At 37.7% G+C, this 17,558-nt stretch overlaps 1 protein-coding gene across 1 annotated transcript in view; it reads left to right on the forward strand.

The window, feature by feature from the left end:
- Positions 1-8,508, forward strand: part of LOC148033825 (pentatricopeptide repeat-containing protein At5g27110-like) — a 60,606-nt gene extending 52,098 nt beyond the window's left edge. The window contains exon 3 of the mRNA XM_087681834.1: positions 8,240-8,508. The gene's annotated coding sequence lies outside the window, so the exon portion shown is untranslated. The remainder of the gene's footprint in view (positions 1-8,239) is intronic.
- Positions 8,509-17,558: the final 9,050 nt, after the last annotated feature.

Here is a 17,558-nt window from a genome sequence, read left to right on the forward strand (position 1 = left end):
TAGGTGAAGAGCTTAAGGCTAGCTGGAACAAAAACTCTGACTGGGTGAAAGATGAGTGCGAAGGGGTTTAGCTTTTATAGCCCGCGAAGGTCGTTAGGTCGGCCTGCTGACCGACCTACCATATGAGCCTCCACTAGTCAGCCAGGGAATATTCCAGGGAATATTCCCTTTACCATCGGGCCGAGGGCGCTGCCCTCGGACCCCCGCCAGGGGGGCCGCTGGCCCCCCCTGGGACCCCCCAGCCAGGGGCCGCTTCCGCAGCCCTCGGACCCCACAATAGGGGCCCCTTTTAACTCCCTTACACCGCAACTCGATGCAATGCACCTCGAGTTGCTACCAGCTTAACCACTCCGTCTAACCCAAAGATTAGACTCACAGCAGTCACCTTTTTGCCATCCAATCATATAGACCTCATCTGATATACAAGTCAGGACTCAACCAATGTCCGGGCTCACATTTGGCTTCTCCTCATAATGGGGGCCTTACAACTTTGAGCACCATGGATCATTGGTAGCACCTAATGAGGGTGGGGCATTGATCATATCTAACAAAGAGTGCATTGTCTCAGATTGAGACGGCAGTATATGCTGCGGGCAAGGGCTTTAGCCCTTGGTTGCTTTGTTTTTTTATTTGAGGCCATTTCGGGGCCTGTTTTGGAGGCGGAAGTTTTCTGCACGCACTCAAGAAAAGGCCCAGTTTTATGCTGTGCAACCACTGTTCTACAGATCGGTGAAAAGTTATTGTAGAAATTGCATCGTATGCCTGTGCGCAGTGACATTGGGAGTTACAGAATCATCCTTGTTGCTGTTGATACAAAATCGTCACTAGGAAGTGACTGTGTGGTCAAATACCACTTTCGTCAGTTTTGCAGATTTGCCCTTGTGAGGCTAAAGCTATGTTCTTTGCAGTGACAGAATTTTTGCAGTGTTCTGTAATGGCGTCTGATTCTCTTTTACAGATTGTCACTGAAAAGCTTGACAAGAACAACTTCCAAGCATAGAAGTTTAGAATGACGAATTTCCTTATGGGAAAAGGATATTGGGAATTTATTGCAGGAAATGAAGAAGAACCAGTTCTTCCTGATGTTCCCAATCAATAGCAAATGCAGGCATTTAAAGCATGGCATGAGAGAGCCCGGAAAGTTATGTACTGGCTATCTATCAACATTTCAGACTCTATGATTGTACATATTCAAGATGCAAGTACGCCAAAGGAGGCATGGGATACTTTATCAAAAATGTATAGCACAAATACGCAAGCCAGAAAAATGCAGCTCAAGCAAGAGTTGCATAATGTGCAAAGAGAAAATATGAGCATCAATGACTACCACATGAAGGTGAAGAAGATTGCAGATGCACTTGCTTCCATTGGGTCGCCAGTGAAAGATGATGATTTAGTTTCTGTGACCTTGAATGGTCTAGGAAAGGATTATGCACAGTTTCGAACATCCATTTCCGTCCGTGAAAGATTTCCTGATTGAGGAGTTGATTGCTCTTCTAATTTCTGAGGAACAGAGAAATGGTGGTGCATCTTCTTCAAGAGGAACTTCAAAAGAAGCTGTCTTCTACTCAAATGCTGGAAGAGGTAGAGGCAGAGGTAGAGGAGGCCGATCTGGAGGCCGTGGTAGAAATCAGAATATGCAGTAAACTCAAGAAAACCAGTCCTATGGAGGAGGACGTGGTAACTCTAGAGGCAGGGGGAGCCAAAGAGGTCGTGGTGGATGACAAAGAGGCCAAAATGCAAACAGCAATGTTGAATGCTACTACTGTGGTAAAATGGGTCATATGTCTAAGGACTGCTATAAAAAGCAGAATGACATCATGAATGGAAAATTGCAACAAGGGAATTATGCATCTTCTAGTAGACAGGGTGATGACAGAAATGAGCATTTGTTTATGGTGCAGCACATGAACAATTCTGTGACAAGTGCAGAAGAAAGCAACGATGTATGGTATGTTGACTCAAGTGCATCAAACCACATGACAGGTCATGCAGAATGGATGGAGGATGCAAGGAAAATGGAAAAACCAGGATTTGTGGAGACTAGTGATGATACTGCACATCCTATTGTGCAGATTGGAAAAATTCATTTGTCTATGAAGGATCGGAAAAAGAAATACATGTCCGATGTATTTCATGTCCTGAATATCACCAAGAATCTGGTTCTTGTTGGTCAAATGGTTGAGCAGGGCTTGCAGGTTAGATTTAATCATCATGTATACTTTGTTGAGGATATGAAAAATAAAGGTCGCTTGATAGCAAAAGGAAAGAAGAAGGGCAGAATGTTTACGTTGGATGCAGACATGTTTGAATTGAGTGCAGCAATGTTTGCACATGGGACCGGTGTAGTTGCAGATATTGATATCTGGCATAAACGCATTGGTCATGTTAATGTATAGCGACTTAAATCAATGCAGGCCCAAAATATTATTGCAGGATTGCCTAAATTCAAGGTTGCAGAAATGCATAAGGTATGTGAAGCCTGCCAATTTGGAAAACAGGCAAGGAAACCATTTCCTAGACATGTTCAAGAGAGTAAGAAGCCATTGGAATTAATCCATTCTGATGTGTGGACTACTAAAGCTGCATCTCTTGGAGGCTGTCATTATTTTGTCACTTTTATTGATGACTATAGCAGAAAAGTTTGGGTGTATTTTATGAAAAAGAAAAGTGAAGTTTTTGGGCATTTCAAAACTCTTAAAGCTATGGTTGAAAAAGAAACAGGCCTGCAAATAAAATACCTAAGGTCAGATGGAGGGGGAGAGTACCTCTCAAATGAGTTTGCAAGATTCCTACAGGAGCATGGCATAAAGCAGCAATATTCATGCAGTCATACCCCACAACAAAATGGAATTGCAGAAAGGAAAAACAGGCATATTGGAGAGGTATCTCGTGCCATGCTCAACGAAAAAGACTTGCCAGATTTTTATTAGGCTGAAGCAGTTGCTACAGTAGTCTACATAATGAACAGGACTCCCACTGCAGCAATACATGGGATGACTCCAGAGGAGAGGTATACTAGTAGGAAACCAGATATTTCTCATTTGAAGATTTTTGGTTGCCTTGCCTATGTTCATGTGCCAGATGAGTTGAGATCCAAGTTGGATCCAAAAGCTGAGAGGTGCATCTTTATTGGTTACTCTCTGCAGAAAGGGTATAGATGCTATAACCCTTCTACTCGTAAGTTTACAGTGAGCAGAGATGTTGTTTTTTATGAGATGAGTAGCTGGTATAAACCAGTAAATGTGATTGACGATGTAGATGCACAAAATGGTAATGCTGCACAGAATTCGCAGCAGCAGTCACAAAATATTAGTGGACCTGGAACGTCCTCTAGTAGTGGTTCACATTCTTCGCCATGGACAGGCAGATTGAGATCAGGAGAATCTTCTCAAAGCAATGCAAATAGTGGTATTCAGGTATCACGAAAAAGAAAAGAGAAGGTAGATCAGCCCATGTTTGATGTGAATGCAGGTCACTCTTATGTGAATGGTGAATCTAGTGGCTCAGAACAGAGCATTGATGATGAGTTGGATATTCCTTCTATTGTTACACCTGGAATAAGGAAGACCAGGGATGTTTTGAGAGCACCTGGGAGTGAACCTACTTTGTGCAGGTCTACCAGAGCTAGGTATCCTGTGGATAGGCTGAAATATGATGGATTTACAGCCATTCACTATGCCTATATGGTCAAAGTGATACATGAACCAGAACCCACTTCTTTTGAGCAAGCCATGGGAAAAGAAAAATGGGAGAAGGCCATGGATGAAGAAATGGATGCCTTGAAAGCAAATGCTACATGGGAATTGGTACCTTTGCCTAAAGGTAAGAATGCAATTGGCTATAAATGGGTTTATAAGGTGAAGCACAATGCAAATGGTTCTGTGAACAGATACAAGGCAAGATTAGTAGTCAAGGGGTATGCACAAACATATGGCATTGATTATGAAGAAACATTCAGTCCGGTTGCAAGGATGGCAACCGTAAGAGCAGTCATTGCTATGGCTGCATCAAAGGAATGGTCTTTACATCAGATGGATATAAAGAATGCCTTCTTGCATGGTGATTTGCAAGAAGAGGTATATATGGAGCAGCCACCAGGTTATGTGCATGCTGTTCATCCTGAGTTTGTTTGTAGGTTGAAGAAAGCATTGTATGGCTTGAAGCAAGCACCTAGAGCATGGTCTGACAAGATAGGACAGTATCTTGTCACTATTGGCTTTCAGATTTTCAAGGCAGATTTCTCACTTTATGTAAGAAAAACAGAGAAATGTATTATGCTGCTTGTCATTTATGTTGATGATTTGATTATCACAGGTGACAGTGATGAAGATATCCTTCATGTGAAAATGCTATTGAAGCAGAAGTTTGAGATGAAGGATTTGGGAGAGCTGTGTTATTTCTTGGGCATTGAGGTGATTAGATCACCAAGTGGGATATGGCTCTTACAGAGGCAGTATGGATTGGACATGCTGTCCAAATATGGGATGACAGGCTGTAAGCCTATTTCAGTTCCTTTGGAGCAGAATGTGAAACTGAGCGCAGATGCATGTGAGCTTCTGGAAGACCCTACTATGTACAGACACATAGTAGGAAGTTTGATTTATATGACTATTACCAGGCCAGATTTAAGCTATGTTGTTGGATTGGTAAGTCAGTTTATGCAGGCTCCAAGGAAACCGCATTTAGATGCGGCTAGACGCATATTCAGGTATGTGAAGTCCACATTGCAGTATGGACTATTTTATGAGACTGGGGTTCAGATACAGTTGCATGGATACACTGATGCTGATTGGGCTGGTAGTATTTCTGATAGACGATCTACCAGTGGATATGTGTTCTCTTTTGGAAGTGCTGCAGTCACTTGGAGCAGCAAGAAACAGCCTACAGTTGCCTTGTCGAGCAGCACAGAGGCTGAGTACAGGGGCGCAGCAATGGCTGCATGTGAGGTAGCTTGGTTGCATAAGCTACTTTATGATATGCATCAGCCTACAGATGGGCCAGTTGTCATTTATTGTGACAACATGAGTAGTATACACTTGGAAAATAACCCAGTCTATCATGCTAGAATAAAGCACATTAAGGTGCATTATCACTATGTGCGGGAGAGGGTTTTACTAGGTCTTATTGATCTAGTTTATGTTAGCACAAAGGATCAGTAGCTGACATATTTACGAAGGCATTGGGCGCAAAGAAGTTGTGCAAGTTGAGAGACCTACTTGGTGTGCAGGAATTGGGATTGAGCTCGAGGGGGAGTGTTGAGATATCGAGCTCCACTTGTGATATGCCAGGGTGACCGTTGTGCATTTATGTCACCGACTTGTCAGTTGTTGCAGATGCGGTTGGTACACCGCCCGTGAATAATAGCTAGATGATAGCTATCCTTATCTACTCTAGTTCGTGGCTCAGTTAGTATGCCACCTTAGTTAGTTGAGTTTGGTTTGAGACCCATATATAGGGTTCTTCTATTTCTATGTACTTGAGTTCTTTATATATGTAAACTTTTTGGGTGGTGCTAACCATTTGAAGTGCAGTATAGAATAATCACGCCTTGTTTGGGTGGGTTTTTGTTATAATAATGAGGTCTTATGTGTTAAATAGGCTAGCTACAACTCACTACAATTTTATATGATAAGAAATATCTACATTGTTGGTTCTTAAGAGCAATGAAAACCTTGGTGAGATTTCATATTAGATCATAACATTTCTTCATGTTTTAACATACTAGTATATTTTGTGTACCCATTATTTCACATACCCATCTCTAATAATTAATGTCATTTGAATGTATATCATTGCCCCCGCAGTATGACAAGAAGTGCTTGGTATAGTTTTATCCAATAATAGTGAAATCTAACAAACTCCACATTACTCTCAAACTTTTTAATTTGTCATGGAAAACCCAAAGATAGTCTCAAAAAATCCAAATGAAAGGCTCTCTTTTTAAAAACCCCAATACATCTCCAATTCTTCTTTCATCAACAATCCTTATATACTTTTATTCCACATGTACTCTTTTTCCTTATAATGAAAGCCCAATACTATATCCTCATGCTCATTTAGGCTTTTGTTCACTCTATTCTTCTTCTTTATGATAAAAGCCTAATACTATATCCTCATACTGATTTAGGCTTTTGTTCCTTTCTCCATGTGTACATTAGACACTTCAACCCCTAGCTATACATGGTAAATTGTGCGACTAGGTTGCATAGTAGCAAAATTTCCCTTAGCTACACCCTTTTTTGGTTTGAACTCCTTCCTTGTGTTATTTCAAAGCTAGACCAAAGTAGTGATCTTTCTTTTTTCCTTTAACTTCAATTTCATCATTATCTTTGTTTGCCTCATCAATTGTTGAATAGAATTGGTGATTACATGCCATTGAGTCGAAAATACTGGAAAAAAAAAGCATTTTTCTTGTATTTTCCACCATTGGAAGATTATTTCTACATTGTAATTCTTGTAATATCACAACCTTTTTTGTAAAATTTTGCATAGTTGAACCCTTGTGACATTTATGTTGGTGAGCTTCCACCTAAATATCCTTGTCTATTTTGGATGCAAAATACATTCATCTCATTTTTTTAATATTGGAATGATCCAAATCCATTGTAAATATCATACAAATGATTGTTTTGCAAAGCATCCAATAAGAGCGATAATCATGCATCAAATCTCTAGAAATGTGCTTATCCATCCTCTCCAAACATGTATAATATTTTTTGAACATCCAAGTGTGATATCACAATAATCAAGTGTCCATAATCTCCATGGGAAGCTTCATAAGCATTATGTCCATAACCATGAGCGAGTATTTGAGTAAAAGAAAGTAGAAGAGTGCAACTTGGTTCAACTATTTTGGAATCTAATTCACACATGATTTACATGCCTTTTTTGGATTCTTCTTGTTCATGAATAACATATGTTATCTTGATGGATACAATCCCAACTATGCTCTCCATGGATAATATACATTTTTGCAACTCACCTTGAGTAACATATGTTAGTTCTGTACATTCCTCTTATACTTTTGTTGACTCCTTACTCCAACTTTAAGCCTTTTGGGATATTTGATGTCACACTTGAATAATGTGTCCTAGTTTTTGAAAGAGATCCTAATATAAATGTCACAAGAACGTAGTTTGTGAAGACATGCATATATCATAGAATCTAGTTTTGTATTTTCTTTAGATAGTGTGCCTACTTATGTTATATATAATAGGCAACAAAAATCATGTTACAAGAGTGTTGCATATAAAATTTATTGACTTATGAGGCCTTGTCTCCACATTGTTATATAGAAATTATTGGATGATTATCTTACACATCTCCATATGTATTTGGCCTTTCCAAAATTTTGCAGCATTTTCATGACTTACACCCCTTGATCCTTGCTTCAAGTTTCTTCTAAACTTACAAAAAGTGGGTTTATCATTCCATGTATGGTGTATTGAGTTGTGTAGCAATTTGCCTTCCATTGAATGCCACTTTATCTTCTTCCTTATTGAATCCTTGCTAATCCAATCAAATCTATTCATTAAATGGCTTTAAGCAGAGCTTACACTAAAATTTAACCTCATTCTCCTTGACTATTTTGAGTAGAAGTTAGACTACAAATTGATATTGTCTCCATTATTTTGACCTTGTGAAAAGAAGTGTTGCATTTCAAATTGCCGTCTAATAACCCTTCTTTTCACAACAACCAATTGTTTCAACCTTTTGTATATCCATTCTAGCCTTGATTTTTAAAGGTATTCTCCTGTTAAGAGTGCACTTACACTTAGCTGATAGGCATACAAAATTTGATGAGTACAAGGATTATATCTTGAGATGAAGAAAAGTGTTTGGTTAAAGTTAATGTCTATCGCATGATATTATTGATCAACCTATAGATGGTCAAAAAGAGCAACAACTATGCATTAAAATGAGTAGATAGATAAGATTTGAATTGACAACTAACATCAGATGCTCTATTTTTGACACATATATTACTTGCTTATTAGCATTGCCCTTTAGGGAATATGCTTATACAATGGTATGATAGCAAGGTGGTGTCTAACCCAAAAAAAAAAACCATAACTTGAGTTAACTAGATCACTTTTCAACTTTTTAATTAGGAACTATCTAGTTAAGTTCACCTCTCTCTTGGTTTAATTCAATGAATTTTGGCTTGCTTTCTGGCATGTCTGATTCATATATTTCCATATCTCACGCTCTTTCTTGTTGCAACTCTACTATGTAGCTTCTCGCATGATCAAGTTCTTTGAGGGCAAGCTTCAGAAGTAGGTGATCTATACCTCCTAGAGAAGGATGCAGATGAAAGGCAAGAAGGACAAGCAAAGGGGATCTGAGTCAAAAGATGATATAATTGCATGTTTGGGCCTGTTGAGTGTGTTGCGGTGTGCTCATCATGGCTATCGCTATGATTATCACCATCTTCCTTTATTGGAGACATCAATGATACATTAGATAAGGTCACTATCAAACTTGAGGTAATACCCTTTTGTAGAACTCTTCCATGATCTCAAGTCCTCTCAATCGGGCAATAATTAATATCTTATAAGTGGAAACATGGTTTTCAATTTGTTTTGTCTAAATTCTTGTGTGTGTGCACAGACAAGCACCCGAGTTTGATTAGACAAGGAACAAGTGACAACCAGTTTCATCTAAGCTACAATCTCTCTCAATATCTTGATCACATCAAAGTTTCTCTTTTCAATCACACTTTAGACCCTTCACCTAAACGTATGACCTATCGTCCCTCAATGATGCATCCTTTTTGTTCAAGAGGTGGCCATCAAGATGCTCTCTTCCTAGAGCTAGGAAGGTTTGCGAGAGAGGGGAGGAACCCCAAAAGTTACAAAATAGGAGAAGAATAAAAGGTGTAAGGGATATGTATATAAGAGCATTCTATGCAACCAACTATATGTCACAACAATTGTCAGTTTTGGAAAGAAGTGATGGTCAAGCTTATTATATTAGTAAGACAACCTTTCAACATGGGGATCCTATAGAGTAGTTTGACGATTCCTATAACTCTGACTCAAGGTTTTTGTGAAAATAGACAAGAGGGAAAAGAGGTGAAGCACCCAAGAGCACACACACACACAAAAGCAATGAAGACTTGAGAATAGAGAGATAGGATTGAAATGTTCTTCTTCTTTCTTGTTCCTTACACAAACAAAGAACAAAGTCTATAACATGATAAAAGATTTATATGAAAGTGCCACAATGTATGTATATGTGGTCACTAAGTGTGAACTCCCTAGGAAAGAAGAGCTGCCATAACCAAGGATGGACTACGTGGGTGTAGTCCAGTTGTAGAATCACTTGTGTATCCTCATGTAGTTCACCTAACATTCCAATGAATAATATCATGCCACATCACCAAAGCACATAGTGGATGCAAGTTCATGTAGAGCTTGACATCTCAACACTCCCCGTCAAGCTTAGCATGAGCTTGTGAACTCCAAGGATAGTCCTAGAGCATTGAAGCTTCCCAGCTCCAAAATCCTTGGTAAAAATATTAGCAACTTGATCCTTTGTGTTGACATAAACCAAATCAATATCACATGCTAGAATCCACTCTCGAATGAAATGGTAATGGACCTCTATGTATTTAGTGTGCACATGATACACTGGGTTCCTAGTAAATTGCATGCCACTAAGATTATCACAATAGATGATAACCTTCTTATCCACATGTATCCTCAAATCACCAAATAGCTTGTATAACTAAGCTACCTCATATGCTGCAATTGTAGCACCTATGTACTCCACCTCTGTACTAGATAAAGGTAATTGTTAGTTGTTTCTTGCTACTCCAAGTAACAACACCACTGCCAAATGAAAACATAAAACCACTAGTAGATCTCTTGTCTAAAATACTAGCAGCCCAACCAATCTACATCTGTGTAACCATGCAAGTCCAACGATACACCTATACCATAGAATAAGGCATAGCCTAATGAGGACTTGACACAGCGCAATGTGTGCCACACTGCATCCAAATGTGGCTTCCATGAAAGCTACATAAACTAATTCTCCAAACCAACTATACAGTTTAGGTCTAGCCTAGTGATTGTCAAATAGATAAGGCTGCCCACAATCTTCTAATACACAGTGGCATCCTCAATCAAGTCACCCTCATGTGCACCAAGCTTAGCATTAATATCCAAAGGTATAGAAATAGGCTTGCAATCAACCTTACCATAATTCTTCAACATATCCAATGCATACTATCTTTATGACAACCATATACCCTTTGGAGTCTTGATTATCTTTATGTTGAGAAAATAGTGCAGCTCTTCTAAATCCTTCATCTCAAATTCAACCTTGAGAAGACTCTTTACATTGTCAATCTCTGTCTCAGTATTATTCACAATGATCAAATCATCCACATATATAGTAATGACCACAATACCTGCATCACCAGAGCCACGATAAGTGGGGCGGAGTCCCCCATAGACACTAAGTGGACAAAAAAATGCAAGGCAAATGGACGATGCAACAACTTCACAAGGGACCACTTATCGTATCAAAAAATTCAAACTATGCCTGCCCTACACAGGAAAGATCAAGGCTGCTTGTCTGTGAATAGAAGCGAGATCTGGGATTGAAACCCGCATAGACCCTGTGTGGACTAAATCATGCTCTTCTTCTATGTCATAAACTTGTTCTCCCACTTGTCTCCCTTTTTGTGGATTCTCGAGTAATTATTTGCCTGCTCTTGATGATTAAAACATGCATAAAGAAGGCAACAATGTTGATGGTGCAACAATGTTTATGGAAAAAAGCCATCTAATAACATGAGACATGCTTTGGGATAGTCATTAAAGCTTCTAAAAAGGAATCAAGTATGTTATTTGGTTAACAAAAATTATGACTTTGTTGATGATTGTGTTGAGTCTCGTAACATTTTAAAAAAAAGAGCAAATCCAACATGTTTGCTAAGTCTTGACTAGTCCCCAACATCATAATCATGTAGATGCAGATTTAGAATATTCAACTAAATAAGACCTGTTAGTTAACTTTTCCAAGGAGGATGATGGTATTTTACATGTTTCTTCAAACTTTTAGACACCTATTTTTCAAAAGTATTTCACAAGTATAATGAAGGCATGAAAATTTTGACAATGGTGTTTGCTATCTTTCACATTGACATAGGTCAACATTATACTTGACAATGTTGCTTACCAATCTATATGGTTTGGCTTGGCCTTGTTGCCTATAAGGATTCAAACCATATAGTAAAATATTGTATGTGTTTGGATACATGCATATTACTAGCAAATGGATTTCACAATGAGGATACACCAATTTAAGTTGGTAAGTTACCATTGATATAAAATTTGACAAAAACCAAGTCATTTCCAATCATCACTTCCCTATTCCCAATCAAAGCTTGCACATATCTTGCATGTCCAAAAAGTTGGAACTACTCGACAAGATGCAACAAGTGAAACTTCAAAGTTCACTTGGACATCAAGATTCACAAACCAAGAAGTGATTCAACATGGATATGAAAAAATAAATGAATACCTATGTAGGCAGATTAGGTAAGAGTAGGGTTGCTGCACAAGCTCATTTCAAAAGACATAAGAGTGGTTTGCTTCATGAACAAATCACATCAAAAAGATATTTGAAGTTGTTGAGATATTTACTCAATACAAGTGATATTGATGAATGATATCTTTACAAAAGTCATCTTCATCATGGATACCAAAATGAGAACAATCACTATGTATACATGTAGATTCAAATATGTATACCTGTAGGCAGATCACATAAGAGTAGGGTTGCTACACATGCCCATTTCAAAAGACGTAAGAGTGGTTTGCTTCATGAACAAATCACATGAGAAAGATATTTGAAGTTGTTGAGCTCTTTACTCAATACATGTAACATTGATGAATGATATCTTCACAAAATGGATACCAAAATGAGAACAATCACTATGTATGCATGTAGATTCAAAGATAAAATTTGTGAGACATCGGTGTAAGTGGTGTCAGAGTAGGAACTTGCATCCTCCTCCATGGCTATGCATCTATCCCTATGCTTCGCAATGCATTTCATGGAAAAAGGCAAGTCGAATATGATAGAAACATGGATGGTCAAATAGGCTTTGGGAAACTTTAAAAGGAAAAAAATCACAAGAGTGTACCATCTTGGTAGGGGACTAGAACAATATGCCAATTGAGGTTGGCCACTTCCATGGAAATAGTACCATGATTGCATGTGAAAAGGAAAAATGGCATGACTTGAAGAGGACCTATGATTTGCTAGATGTTTTCCCCACGATTATGGATGAAGATGACCTATGATTTGCTAAATATTCTCTATCTAGGTTTGGAAGATACTTTTGATTGGATTTCTCAATTGGGCTATAAGATAATTAAGGTGAGGAAAGTTTTTTGGTATCTAGAGTGCCCTCTAGGGGTTGGGCATATGGATTGGATGCTAGGAAAGATGGAAAATATATTAAACACATTTTGTGCCTTGCCTCTAAGTTTTGGAGACAACTCAATGGTGGAAGATAAGATACTCTGACCTTCCTTGATGTTTTAAATAGTTGTAGCCCCATACTCCAATGTGCAATCGAAAAGAGATGAGAAGGTGCTCCATATATTTTTGTGGAGCTTTGGACCAAGTAGTAGGCGTATTTCAATTTTTTGAAAGTGATAACCACAATAAGTAATTGTGGAGGATTAGGGCTAGAGAAATCTAAGGAGAAATCATGTCAGAAGCCAATAGGTTGATCTTCAAATTGCTTTACAAGCTCAATGAGGAAAACCATGGGCTATCATGATTATACACATGTTAGGGAAGGCAAAGATATATGTGGAAATGGACATCACTTACCCATAAGGAAAAGTTACATAGGAAAAAATGGACAAAACTTTCATGGGTGAAAATGGACAACAATGGGAAAATCCAACTCCCAATATCTATCACAACACAAGTGCTCCACACTAGTGGAGATAAGTTGTGTCCAATCTTCAATGAAAATCTGAAAAGGAGAGTTATATGAGAGGCAAAGTGTTGCTACAAAGTGTCTATATGTTTTCTCAACTTTACACTATGAACATCCCCCCATTACCCAGGACCTCAAAATGGCAACAAGGGACTAGTGAGATGGTTGGATATCTGGAACACTAACGTGTAGGGAGAACTTGAGTTGGAGGAAATAACATGTAATTTGTAGCTAGATAAATAAGAGAGGGAGTGCTTGATTGCACTTCTCTAAATGAAGAAGGCAAAGTGGTCGCTAGACATGAAGGTTGGTATGGAAGACATGTGGTGCTCTCTCATCAATACAAGGAAAAAATCAACATGCAAAACAAGGAAGAAATAAGACTTATAGAAGAGAAGGGACGCGTGGCTGCCCACATCAAAGAAATAGGACTTATAGAAGAGAAGGGACACGTGGCTGCCCACATCAAAGAAGCATGGAAGACATGTTACCATTATACCATGTTTGACACTTTGGGAAAACTAATAAGCCAAGTCAAGTGTTGAACTTAATGCTTTGGAAAGTAGGTGCTAAAAAGATACCTACTAAGGTTAAGATTTCCAAATTCAAGAATATCAATGATTGATGACTCCTCTGTATCGTACACAGTGACATAGTCACCCATTGCTTTTGGCACTATGTGGAGGCAAGGATATTGTGGGAAAGAGTGAGAGAATGGACCCATCTTGTTGGGATAAATACTACCATTAGGATGCACATAGCTTTGTTTGGTTATTGATAAAGGCTCCCTAGATGAGGAGTCCTTAAAGCTTTGGAAAGTAGTTAGTGCCATTGTTCTAGAAATCATTTGGAACATGAGGAACAAGGTTACTTAGGAAATTTGACTAAGTCTTTAAGTTTACCTTCAAAGACCCAGCTAAGAGTTGAAACATTAGTTGGAAGCTAATAAGTATTTTCCATTAACTCTTATTAAGAACTAAAGTAGACAATTCACTCAATCAAAATATTTTCTATAATACAAAAAAGGAACAAACTCAATTCAGTAATAGCAATAAACTAACTTACAACTAATCCTCATTAGAAGCTCACTAATAGTTCAATTTCATTGAGTCCATGTTGAGGACAACAAATTGTCCCCTTCTACTAATCAAACTATCATGTCTACTATAAGTTTTTATATGTATTGAGCTACTCAAATGTTGGATAATGTTTAGTTATTAGTTAATCATATGTTACCTTCACATGGTTTGTTGCACCATTGAGATAAAATTTTGAAGGAGTAAGGAGGAGAAATTCTCAAATTAATAGCGCAAAAACAAGAAGCATTGTTGCACTAGATTGGCATGAAATGAACAAAATAGAGCCATATTTAGCATAGGATTGAGTAATTAGCTTGAGGCCACCTATTTGTATAATATGGGATTGAGTGACTAGCTTTAGGCCACCCATTTGTATAATATAGGATTAAGTAGCTAGCTTGAGGCCACCCATTTGTATAATATGGGGGGCATTTTAATTGGTGAGGTTTGAACATTTCATACAAGGCAAACAAGTCCATAATTACATGTAGATATGACCTTTTAAGTAGGAGTGGAGAGGGCATATATGAGTATATGCATCTACACATGTGTATATGTGTGTACTTGGGGTAGATGAATCTTAAACATCTTCATATGGACAATTCCAACTTTAACAAATTTATAATTTTGTTTATAATCTAGATCTTAAATACCTAGACCAATGCTTGAATTTTCTATATTCTCCTATATAGAGAGTTTTGAGAGAATGTAGGCAATTCTACATACATACATATAATTCCCTACTATTAGAACTAGGGAATGACATTCTTACATTCTCTTATGTAGGGAATTTTGAGAGAACATAGGAATTCATTATAGTGATCTATAATTCCCTAGTATTAGAAGTGGGAATCACATTGTCTTGTTCTCTTATATAGGGAATTTTGAAAGAATGTAGGAAATTCTCTCTTTTGATGTGTAATTCCCTACTAGTAGATGTAGGGAATTTGATATCCTAGTTATATGTAGGAAACACATGGATACATATATAGGAAATATAAATGAATTTCCTATATAGGGAATGATTAAAAGCTCCTTGTGCAATTTTTGCAATGTCGGATGCTGGGGCACACAATGTCTTACTGTGACATGCCAGGAAGGGTGAAGAGATAATGCTTGTAGAGAGAGATACAAGTGCTCAAAATGTTGCAGGTCTTGTTCTGGCTATGGTTGCCAAGCAGGGCAATGAGAAGAAGGAGTAGGAGATGGGGTTCTAGACTGAGCTCAAGTTGAGCTAGATGAGAGTGAAATGAAGCTAGAGGAGTAGTATCATGCCTGATTGGGCTCTAATACCATATTAGAAATGCAGATCTAGAGCATGTCAGGAGCTATGGAGGATGGAAGATGAAGACAAGACTCATGTTGACAAAGACAAAGAGAAACCAACTGTTACACAAGTGAATTAGGTTCCAAGATGGAAGCTTGGACTCATAAAAACAATCTTGTGTAATGGACTGACAATGGCAAAGACACTAAGTGAAAGTACAAAGCATCATGATATTGTATTCATTCCATATGAAAGTGATAGTCAAGTACAACACTTTATAGAAGTTGGGTTGTTCCACTCTCCTCACTGTGCATATGGGATTCAAGACATCTCTTCCTAGAGCACACATCATTTGTCTATTTCTCAACATATGTGAGATTTGAGCATATAGGAAGTTGTTTTCTTATCCCATTCTTCACACTTGACAAGTCTTCTTTGTGTTGTCTTCGAGACACATTTTATGTATATGCTAGACTTGAGCATTCATGGTTCTAGCATCTTATTGGTTTTGTTATCCCATTGTAATCATTTCTTACTAGAATTTATCGAGTATCAAGAGGGGTGGTTGGAAATATGTATGATTCTCTATAAAGTGTATTGTGGTTTCGATTCTCATGAGGATTCTCATTTATATTGTTTATGTAGCTTTACATTGTTCATGTTTGCCACCCTATAAAGTGTATTGTGGCTTCTCTCATAAGGATCCTCATTTATATTGTTTATGTAGCTTTACATTATCTTGTTACCGACTGAGTGTACGATCTTGTTTTATATTGTAAGCTCACACTCTCTTTCCTCAAGAGAGGAGCATGCTAATAAGTTGTTAACCAATGAAAATAGTGGAGAAACTCTAATCACTAAACCCAATTGAGCATGAATAAATCCATTTCTAATAAATTTGTATTTGACTTATTGTGGAACCTTCTCCTTAGAGGGTATTTGCACCCATTAAAAGTATGAAATGTAATATGTACCTTGAAATACTTGAGATTGTCTAGGTACCTTTGTAATGATTGATCCGTCACCTGGATTGTCTTTTAATTGAGTTCTTTGGCCTTCAAAGAGAATATATTGATGATTAAAGAAAATCCTAAATTGACCCATTAATTTGCAACAGGAAATCAACTTTCGTAAAACTTTTGGGATTACTGCAAGGACTTAACTAGGTACCCTTATCACTAATTACTTTTTGGTACTCATTGACATAAAAGAAAGTGCAATAACATACATATGTCTTGAGAAACCAAACCATTTGCCTTATTAAGGATTTGATCTCTATCACATTTTCCATTACGATACATTTGTATTTTTTACCTTAGTTAGGTTGGATCATATGTAAGATGGGCAATGTATTGTCCTTAAACACTAATAGAGCATGAATAGACCCCTTTCCAATAAATGTATATTTGACCCATTGTGAATATCCTCCTTGAGGGGTGTTTACCCATGAAAAAATATGAAAAACAATAGCCATAGCTTAAAATACTCAAGATTGACTAGGAGCCTTCATGCAGATTGATTCATTAGTTGGATTGTCTATTTAATTGAATGCTTTGGGCTTCAAAGAGGATATATTTGTTATTAAGAAAAATCCTGAATTGGCCTATTTGTTTGAATGCTTTGGGCTTAAAAGAGGATATATTTGTTACTAAGAAAATATCTAAATTGGCCTATCAATTCTCAAAAGGAAATGACATTTTAGAAAGCTTGTGGGAGGATCACATGAAATTAACTAGGTATCTTTGTAGCTAATTATTTTCAGGTACTCTTTGATGTCAAAGAAAGTGAGGTAAAACATTATATCTGCCTTGAGAACCCAATTCATTTGACTCAGGGCTTTGATCTCCAAGTACACTTTGAGCATTACAATCCTTAGTATTTTACACCTCAATTAGGCTTGATTATAGGTGACATGGGAAAAACATATCTATCTTGAGAAACCAATCCATTTGACGCAGGACTTTGATCTCCAAGTACATTTTGTCCATTACAATCCTTAGTATTTTACACCTCAATTAGGCCTAAGTATAGGTGACATGGGCAATGTGTCCCTTAACTCAACTTCAAGTAGGGTTGATTACAGGTGACATGTGTAATATGTTTTTAAACTCTAAGCTAATTTGGGATAATCATAGTTAGTGCAATAAACTTACATATGTGAGCAAAATGTAAAAAATTAACCTCACAAATATGGAATGCCACATCTTTCTATAAGGTTTAATATGTTGCTTTGGAGGCT

Source organism: Lygodium microphyllum, chromosome 7, assembly GCF_053477565.2.
Source record: "Lygodium microphyllum isolate KBCC chromosome 7, Lygodium_microphyllum_v1.1.10, whole genome shotgun sequence".
Lineage (NCBI taxonomy): Eukaryota > Viridiplantae > Streptophyta > Polypodiopsida > Schizaeales > Lygodiaceae > Lygodium > Lygodium microphyllum.